At 34.4% G+C, this 10,093-nt stretch overlaps 3 non-coding genes and 1 pseudogene across 3 annotated transcripts; all 4 read right to left on the bottom strand.

Annotated features, from left to right (window-relative positions):
• Positions 1-2,762: 2,762 nt before the first annotated feature.
• On the bottom strand, positions 2,763-2,834 carry LOC112409995 (small nucleolar RNA SNORD113/SNORD114 family). Its single transcript, XR_003005294.1, has one exon. It is a non-coding gene; the product is annotated as a small nucleolar RNA SNORD113/SNORD114 family (small nucleolar RNA).
• A 2,265-nt stretch (positions 2,835-5,099) lies between these two features.
• LOC112410018 (uncharacterized) lies at positions 5,100-5,182 on the bottom strand (annotated as a pseudogene).
• Positions 5,183-7,098: 1,916 nt separating this feature from the next.
• On the bottom strand, positions 7,099-7,170 carry LOC112410006 (small nucleolar RNA SNORD113/SNORD114 family). Its single transcript, XR_003005297.1, has one exon. It is a non-coding gene; the product is annotated as a small nucleolar RNA SNORD113/SNORD114 family (small nucleolar RNA).
• A 1,560-nt stretch (positions 7,171-8,730) lies between these two features.
• On the bottom strand, positions 8,731-8,800 carry LOC112409921 (small nucleolar RNA SNORD113/SNORD114 family). Its single transcript, XR_003005278.1, has one exon. It is a non-coding gene; the product is annotated as a small nucleolar RNA SNORD113/SNORD114 family (small nucleolar RNA).
• Between the last annotated feature and the right edge of the window lie 1,293 nt (positions 8,801-10,093).

Genomic DNA, 10,093 nt, shown 5'->3' with positions numbered 1-10,093 from the left:
ATATATATATATATATTTCTTTGTTCATTAATTCACTTACAGTAATACAATCCAGACCTACGAACCTTAATAGCCTAACAAAATCCTAAATATTATTAACTTCTGCTGTAAGTTCATTTACCATATAGGTATTAACTAGGTCTCTGGCCTCAGAGTTATAGGGTTTAATCAAAATCATTGATCCAGGCACCCCAGATATTCACTGGTCCAAACTTGGAGCCTTTTCCATTCATGCATACTTTTGTTTACTGATTCTCTCATTAAGCCACTAATAATAATAAAGTCAATGTGTAAAAATAAAATTAAAAAAACTAAAAACAATATCCTAGAATGTTACGAAGCTCTATCTATAGGTTTGTTTTCCATAAAACTAAGAGGCTACATCTTTTTTGCAGCAGATCTCAGCATTATACATAGAGATTATCAGCTGACTTGCTTCATGCCAATCCCATATTTATACCTTGTCCATGCTTGTCCTTCTTTTATTTAATTTTTCCACATTTTAAAGATGGTAGCTGTGGTAGCCAGCCTCCAAGATGGCACCCAATGATCCATGAGGCCTGGTATTCATAGCCTTGCACAATCTCCTCCCATATTAAATCATGCCTGGCCTCTATAACCAACAGAATACTTGAGAGAGTGATGGTGTATGACTTCTGAATTTAGGTTATAAATACACTGAGTTTTCCACCTCCCTTTCTCTTGTATTTATTACTTTTGGGGAAGTCAGCTGTCATGTTGTAAGGACACTCAAGCAGTCCTGAGGAGAGGCCCATGTAGGGAGAAATTGTGGCCTCCTGCCAACAACCAGCACCAACTTCCTAGCCACGTAAGTGAGCCATGGAGGCAGATCCTCCAGCCCAAGCTTTCATATATCTACAATTCTACCTGACATCTTGACTGCAACCTCACGAAAGACCCTAAGCCAAAACTGCCCACTAATCCTCTCCTGGAGTCCTGCCCCATAGCAATTGTGATAGGTAACAAATACTTACTGTTGTTTTCAGCCACTAACTTGTAGGGTAATTTGTTACACAGCAATAAATGACTAATACAATACAATGATCAACCAACCACTGTCATATCTCACCATGAGGACATTAATACTATTTTCTCTTCTCCTATCTACTCCCCCTTCAAGGAGTTATGGACTAGTTCTTTATCACTGAGGAAAGGTTTAAATTAACCATGGTATAAAATAAAATAAAATATTAAAAACTCTGAAGATGAATAAAAGCCCTCCATCATTTTTAATGAATCTCAGTTGCCCTTAATTGGATTACATGTAAAATTCGGTTAATTACCATTATTGGTCCCTGCATGGCATACTTTGATTTTATTTATGTATTTAGTATTTTTTCCTTTAACATAATGTCAGGATGAACAAATCACCTTCACCAAGGACATGAATTGTGACTGTTGTCTACCAGCATCTCTAGACTCCTTACCCAGAGGTAAAAACTAAAACCTTATGACTATTGAATAATTAAATCAGCTATAGTGCTTTCATTCTGTGACGTGAGATGCACATTTTTATAGAGAATGGAACAAGATAAATTTAACTATTTTTAAAGAACTGGAGTCATGAGGTACTAGATTAATCATAAACCTTGGTTCCTATCACTTTCTTATTATTGAATTTTCATATATCGACTTGTTTACTGTTTAGTTTTTAATTAGCGTAGTGAATGCTGTTAAGTCTGCCACCTAACATGAGAATAATTAACGTAACTGGTACTTCTATTGATCTATATACTCCCTAGCCACACAGTTCACAGCCCCATTCATCTTTTTTAAAGGACCACATTCATGCATTGCTCAGAGTGTACCATGAAATATTGGTCCAAGATTTACCCTAATTTTTCATCCACTGACTCACTCATGTTTTTCTCTTATTTAAATACTCAAAGAATAATGTGATCATTTATTCATCTTTTTAAAGAAAGAGTAAAACCCACCAGTATTCAGAATTGAAATACCATTTCATGCAAATGCTGACATGCTTTGTCCAAAGTAAAATAAGGCTAGATTTCTTTTCTTTCATCTAAAATGGTGTAATCATTATCTTTGTTTCATGATGCCTGCTCCTCACTGACCCACGTACTACCTTCTTTTAAATAATTGAGCAAATGTGAACTCATTCATTTATTCACTTTTAACAACACATCCGAAATGAATGCAAGCCAAGACCCTGAAAGAGAATATTAACAAATACTAGTTTCTGTCCATACACTCATTGTCCACAGATATAACTTGTTAGATCCTTTCTTGTTTTTTAAAATAATAGTCAGTGAATAGAATTGATTTCATCACATATACTATCATATTCCCAGTATTAGTCCATGCTTGGCCTTCTTTCAATTAGGCACTTATTTAAACAATTATTTCTAATGTAAATGATTTGTTCCTTTTCTAAATAAACTAACAACAAACTACCCAACACCAACCCCAAAACAACATGGACTCCTGGAATAGAATATATCCCATATGTAGAACAGTTAAGAGAGACTTGATCTATTTAGGTTATGAAACTCAGTGCTTCAGGAAATAATATATTTAAATAATAATCCTTGTTTCATTGCAGACTTGAATCATTGGTCATCATTCATTTACACTTCTTCATTTATTCTTGCATTGCTTCACTTACAATACATTTCACAGGCATTAAGAACTAAACCTCAAGAACCACATCCTTGACTACTCCTGACTTTCGCTGTAAGCCCCTCTTCCACAAAGGAAATAAACAAGATTTTTTTTTTCTAATAAATCTCAAAGTTACAGAGCTTAATCAAAATCTTTGATTGATACATCTCAGAATACTCATCATTGGTCTATATTGGGCATCTTTTTCTTCCTTTTTTATGCATTGTTTATTCCTTTATTCATTGATTCACTAATAATAATATAATCAATTCTCATGAATCAAAAAGTCCAAGAACAACATCCTTGAATATCACTAATAACTGTCTATATGCCTATTTTCCACAGTACTAACAGACATTTTTTGCAATATATATATGTGCTTTTTGCACATATAGGTTAATCAGCATCCTTGCTTCATATCAGTCCCATTGGTCCATGCTTGGCCCTTTTCATTTAAAGATGACGCAGTGAATAACTAAGGGACCCATAATCTCACTCCACAACTAGAACAATTTTTTCCATCTTCTTATGTGCTCCTCCCTCAAAAAATTAATAGCTTAAATCTTTATCAATGGAGCCATACTTAAATGAATTGCACTACAAAAATAAAACACAATGTGTTTTATTCTGTCACAAAGTGACGGAAACACCTGCATCTTTTTTATTGGACTTTAAGAGTACTAAATCAGGGCTTCCCTGTGGCACAGTGCTTAAGAATCCACCTGCCAATGCAGGGGACACGGGTTTGAGCCCTGGACCGGGAAGATCCCACATGCCACGGAGCAACTAAGCCCGTGCGCCTCAACTACTGAGCCTGTGCTCTAGACGTCGCAAGCCACAACTTCTGAGCCCGCGTGCCTAGAGTCCGTGCTCTGCAATGAGCCCGTGCTCCACAACAAGAGAAGCCACCGCAATGAGAAGGCTGCGCACCGCAACGAAGAGTAGCCCCCGCTCGCCGCAGCTAGAGAAAAACCGCGCACAGCAACGAAGACCCAACGCAGCCAAAAATAAATAAATAAATAAATTTATTTTTTAAAAAGAGTACTAAATCAGATTAATCAATCATAAATCCCAGTTCTGGTCTATGTTGGTGCTATTTGGTTTTATTTATTAATATACCCAATTATTACTTTGAAAACTTTAAGCAACACCCATAAACCAACCACCCAACCCAAGAACATAAACTCTGTTACTTACATCACTCTCTTCTGTCCTTACCCACCAAATTTGTAAAAGCCAAGATCTTTAGCATTAGATAATGATTAAATCATCTGTAGTACGTTCACTTGGTGAAAACACAGACTTTCCAAAAAAGGAAAGAGCCTATAGTTAGATTTTCTTTAATGGGAGTTACTTTTTCAGTATTTGATTAATTATAAACTTGGGTCATTTAATAATCTCATCATTGCCCAAGAATGGCACTCTTTATTTGTTGATTCATTTAATTTTTATTTTTAAATAATACAATGAATACCAATATGAGAATAAGAAGCTTCATCTGTCATAAATTGTGTCTACATACTCCCTATTCATAAATTTAACAGCTTGGTGAGTGCTTTTAATGGATCTCACTTGTGCAAAATTGGATACATGTAAATCTTCGTTCTGTGGTATATTCTCACCAATTCACACAATTTTTTCTGATTTATATATCTAGTGATTCATTTATTGATTCACGTATATAACTAGGCATGAAATAAATTACCCATTTTTCTAAAGAATTTCTCCATGTGAATTTCTATATCAGTCCCATTGGTCCGTGCTTGACCACTTTTAGCCAAAGTGGGGAGAAACCCAGAATTCTCGTTCTTTATCTGGACAACATTTGGGTATAACTGGAGTAATCATTACCTCTGGTTCATAACACATGTTCCTCACTGGCCCTTCCTTGGCCTTCTTTTGAGTAACTAATCTATATATAAAATACATTCCTTCATTCTCTTATAACAACATATCAATATCAATGAAAAGCAAGGCACTGCATAAGACCACTGAATATACTGCTTAGTGCTCCATGGACATAACTGACTAAATCCTCTTGATTTTTTTAAAAATAAGACTCAGCGAATAGAGTTAGATTAATCCTAACTCTGATCATATGACACAGTCTCAGTATTGGTTCATGTTTGGCCCTCTCTCAATAAGACAATTATTTAAGCAACTCTTTATGTAAACTTTTTTTTTCTCCTTTTCTAATTAAAACAACCAAACCAGCAATGAAAGCAGCAACCTGGACTCTGAGGTATCTCTGTCTATACTGTCCCTATGGAAGGGTTCAGAGCTTTGACCTCTTCATCTATGGAACCCCGTGTTTCAAACAGGCGCTAATAATAACCTTTATTACATAATTTCATAATTGGTCTCTGTGTGGCCCTCCTTATCTTCATTCATTTACATATTTCTTTATCCATTCATGAGTTCATTTCCCAGGGAGTTTACCTTCTGCTTTTTACTCAATAGACCACAGATTTTGAGATAGGAATTAATTACAATTTTGGATTCAGACCTAACCCCCACTCTAGGAGTCATCATTGGTCTAAGCTCAGCACTCTTTTTCTTCAATACTTTATCCCTTTGTTTATTGATTCATTCACTAGTCCAATAATAACACAATCACTACATATAAATTACAGAATCTTGAGAATAAGATCCTTGAATGTTACTATGATCTATCTATATGCTCATTTCCTATAGAGCCAATAACACTAGATCTCTTTGCAATGACCCTCAATGTAGGACATATGTCCTTCCTCTCACTGAGATCTTTTGAAGGGAAAAATGTTGATATCAACTGGCATGTAAATATAAAAGAGAGTAGCAAACATCTCTGAAAATGTGTGAAACACTTCCATCTTTTTGTAGGAGTCATCAGTTGTGCAGGAGTGAATTAAACATCATTACCTATGGTTCATAAGCTATTCTTGTCATTGGTAATGTACAGCCTTCTTTAATTTTATACTTTTATCTAGCCATGTATTTTTTTTAATATTTCAGTGAGCACAAATGAACAAATTCCCCTAACCAAGAACATAAACTTTGAATGTTACCCACCTTGGTATGTATGCTTCTTAAACAGAGAAGCATTAGCCAAATGCTTCTTCATTAGATATGATTAAATCAGTTATGGTGTGTTAATTCTGAGGTGAAAAGCAGGCTTTAATGAAAAACCATGAATTTAGGTATGTTTAGAGGATACTAACTGTAGCGTTCTAGATTAGACCTAAAACTTGTTTCATTTCTTTGACCCAAGAATATCACTATTTTTTATTTACTCAATTATTTAATTTTCATTTTAAGCAATATAATGAACACCACTGAATCCACACTCTAACCCACAAGTCAGAACTTTAACTCAGATTTCCTTTTTAATGACTCTTTCTTGTGCAAATTGGACAAATTTTAATCCTTGTTTTTCATGGCCCAAGCTTGACTCTTCTTTATGTATTCATTCACTCACTCACTCATTCATTCATTCAGTTAATTACTCATGGAGTAAGTTCACCAGCTGCTCATTATATAAAGAAAACAGAAAATGCTAAATTGGGCAGCAACCCAGAAACAAAATACTATTATGTGCATCTGTCTATGTGCACATTATGTAAAACAGGAAAAGCCTAGAGTTTTTTTAAAGTATGGAAATCAACTGTGTAAAACAGGATAATCACCATGCTTATTTCATAATAGAGCTCCTCATTGGTGTGCGATTTGCATCTTTTAAGGAAAATATGAACCCATTCATTCACAAACAGTAATATGTAATTATAATATGTCACTATTTTAATTATAACCCACTGGACAAAAACTTTCCAATAATATTAACATGTGATCACATACTCACAGTCAACCATCTTAAATTAATCATAACTCTCGTTATAGGACATATTCTCATCACTGGTCCATGATTTTTTTTCCATTAGATATTTAATTATTTGTGCAAACATTTTGCCCTTTTCTTAACAAAATAAATGATCAGTAACCCACCATCAATCCGTAATAACAACATTCAATCTTGGGCAGACTTGTCTGTTTGCTCCCTGCTGAAAGAGGTAAAACCTTGATATATTTATTTTCCTAGACCTCAGTGCTTCAGAAATATTTGAAAACATACTCTCATAATTGAACAGTATATGGCTTTCCTTGTCTTTCCTCATTCCTTCGTGTCTTTCTTTACTCATGCATTGTTTCATTTATAATAAAAAAAAATCCATAGGGAAGGTGGGAGGGAGATGCAAAAGGGAGGAGAAATGGGGATATATGTATATGTATAGCTGATGCACTTTGTTATACAGCAGAAACTAACACAGCATTGTAAAGCAATTATACTCCAAAAGAGATGTTAAGAAAAAAAAAAAACCATACCCAAGGAACACGTAGCCCAAGAACAGGATCCTGAATATTCCTTTCTTATGCCACAAGCACCCTTACCATAGAGTGAATAACTAGATCTCTTTTTATAACGACCTCAGAGCTCTAGAGTTTAATCAGAATCCTTAATTCCGACACCCCAAGACACTCATCATGGATCCAGACTTTGCATTTTTTGTCTTCTTCATTCATATCTTCCTTTCTGGATCATTTTTACATGCATAAATTATAATACAATCAATATCCATGAATTATAAATGCCAAGAACAAGATGAGTGATTGTTACTAAGGAAGGTCTGTTCACACTTGTCCCACAGAACTAATACATTTAATGTCTTCTTTCAATGCACCTCTGTGTTGCATGTACAGATTGATCAACAGTTGTGCTTCATAGCAATGCCATATTGATAAAAGGTTTTTGCTTGTCTCTTTACCTAATTTGTCCATATTGTAAAGATGGTAGAATAAAAACTATGAACCACCATCTTCCCTCACAACTAAAACAATGTAATTTTCTTCCTATGTTCTCCATCCTCAACAGGTAAATGACCTTGATCTTGATCAAGGAATGGATTTCTAAATATATTTGGGGGTCAAACTAAAATGGGATATTATGTGGCCCTAAAAATGATTAATCATGAACCTTGGTTCATAACATTCCCATTCTTGGTCGATGTTTGGTGTTCTTTAATTTTATTTATATATGTAAAACCAGTTTTTAAAAAATAACTCCTTAAAAATCCATGAACAAGCTCCCCAAATTAAGAACATGAACTTTAACAGTTATTTATATTGGTCTCTGTGCTCTTTACTGACAAAGGCCAACAGCTAAAATATTCGCCATTAGAAAATGATTGAGTTGGCTGTGGTATGTTCATTCAGTAAAGGAAAAAGCCAGTTCTAAATAGTCTACATTAGATGTTTTTAAATGGATGTGAGCTCTGCACTGCCAGATTAATCATAAACTTGGATCATATCACATTCTCATTATTGGTGCAAAAGCTGCAATCCTTTTTAATTTATCAACTTATTCTATTTTTAATTTTAAGCTATGTAGCAACAAGCATCATTGAATCCAACACCTAACTCAAGAATAAGGCTTTTAAACATTACGGTGCGTGACTGTATACTCCCTGCTCTTAGTTAATAGCCTACTAATTATTTTCACGAACTTTGTGCAGAATTAGATAAATTTTAAATCTAGCATCATGGCACATTCTCACAAATAATCCTAGCTTTATCTTACTTTATGACTGTACAAATCCTTTCATTTATTTATTTAATTTTCAATGGAATAATCTGACCAGGATTATTCATTAACCTTACTTCACATCACATGCTCCATATTTGTTCATAGTCTGCCCTTTTTTAAATAATCATTTGAGATACAATCATATTAATTCAATAACTTATAACCATAAATAATTACCTGAGAATCTATACCTGAACACCAAAAATGCTAACAATTGCCCACAGGCTGATTACCCACAGAAATACATGACTAGATCATCCTCCCACCAGCCCAGAATGCCAACATGGACACTCAGGTGTAACCTGTTTTGTCTTCATTCACTTACACATTTATTCATTTATTCATTCATGCACTCATTGATTCATTTACATCAATACACACCATAACCAGGAACAACTAAGACCTAAGAACAGATCCCCAGTTGGCTCTGAACTCTATTCCCCTAGAGGGAAAAACTAAGTCTTTTTCTAATGGACCTCAGAGTTAGGGTTTAATCAAAATTCTTGATTCATATACCCCAGAACTCTCATCATTGATCCAAACTCTTGTTTATGGATTGTTTATGCATTCATTATTTACTGATTATTTCATTCATGGTTTCATTGAGTTAAAAAAAAAATGATTCCCGTGAATCACAAAAACCCAAGAGCAAGATCTTTGAATATTGCAGAGAGCTGTTACAGCTATTTATTCCCCACAGAGCTAGCAAATGAGGTCTATTTTCAATTGGCTCTCAGTGTTTCACATATAGATTAATCAATAACCTTGCATCATGCCCATCCCATGGGCATGTAGTTTTACTACTCCCTGCTTACTCATCTTTCATCTAATTTCTTCATCTTTTAAAAGTACTACAATGAACCTACTATCTTACCCCACAACTAGAGCACTGACAATACTTTCTATCTTTCTAGGTGCCCCCTCCTCCATGATTTAACAATCTAGACTGTTATCAGCTGAAAAATATTCTTAAAATGTTGTGCAAAAATAAAATGGAATATTAAGCAACTGTGAAAATGAATGCAAAACCCTCCAACTTTGTTTTTAATGGATCTCAGTTTCACTAAAATGGATCAGTCTTAACCCATGGTTCATTACACTTTCTCAGCAGTGGTCCATATGTGACATCTTTTGATTTTATGTCTGCAGTAGCCACTCATTCCTTTGAAACAATTCCATGGACCACATGAATTACCTTCAAACCAAGAACACAAACTTTTTTACTTACATGAGTCCCTTTGCTTTTTATCCACAGAAGTGACAGCCGAGATCTTCATCATTGGTAATGAATAAATCAGATTGGGGTATATTGAATCTGTGCAGTAAAAAACAGATTTTAGAAAACTGAAGAGGCAGTGTAGATTTTTTTTAAGAGACCTTAGTCTTACTGTAACAGATTTATCATAAAATCCTGTTTTCATCACACTCAATTAGCCCAAGAATGGCCCTCTTTTTATTTATTTTTTAATTATTAATGTACATAATATGATGACAACTGCTAAATTTACATCCTAGTAGAATAATTAAGAACTATGCCTGTTCCAACTTCTTTCTATTAAACCTTACTCACATAGGTAAGAGCCCATATTACCTTCTTTATAGGTCTTCCTTGATTAGAATGAGGTGAATTTACATCATTGTTTCTTGATATATTCTCACCATGTTTGACCCTACTTTATGACTTTATTCATATATTTGTTTATTTTTTATTTATTTACTCATGGAATAACTTGTTCATTTTTTCAAAGCAAATGCAAAATGGTCTAAAATACTATTATAGGTAACTATCTCTATGGCTCTTTACCCAAAGTGGGCATAGCTCAGTCCCCTTTT

This window comes from Neophocaena asiaeorientalis, unplaced genomic scaffold, assembly GCF_003031525.2.
Source record: "Neophocaena asiaeorientalis asiaeorientalis breed wild unplaced genomic scaffold, Neophocaena_asiaeorientalis_V1.1 scaffold476, whole genome shotgun sequence".
NCBI lineage: Eukaryota > Metazoa > Chordata > Mammalia > Artiodactyla > Phocoenidae > Neophocaena > Neophocaena asiaeorientalis.
Note: the sequence above shows the minus strand (reverse complement) of the source record. Positions and strands in the feature narration are given on the sequence as shown.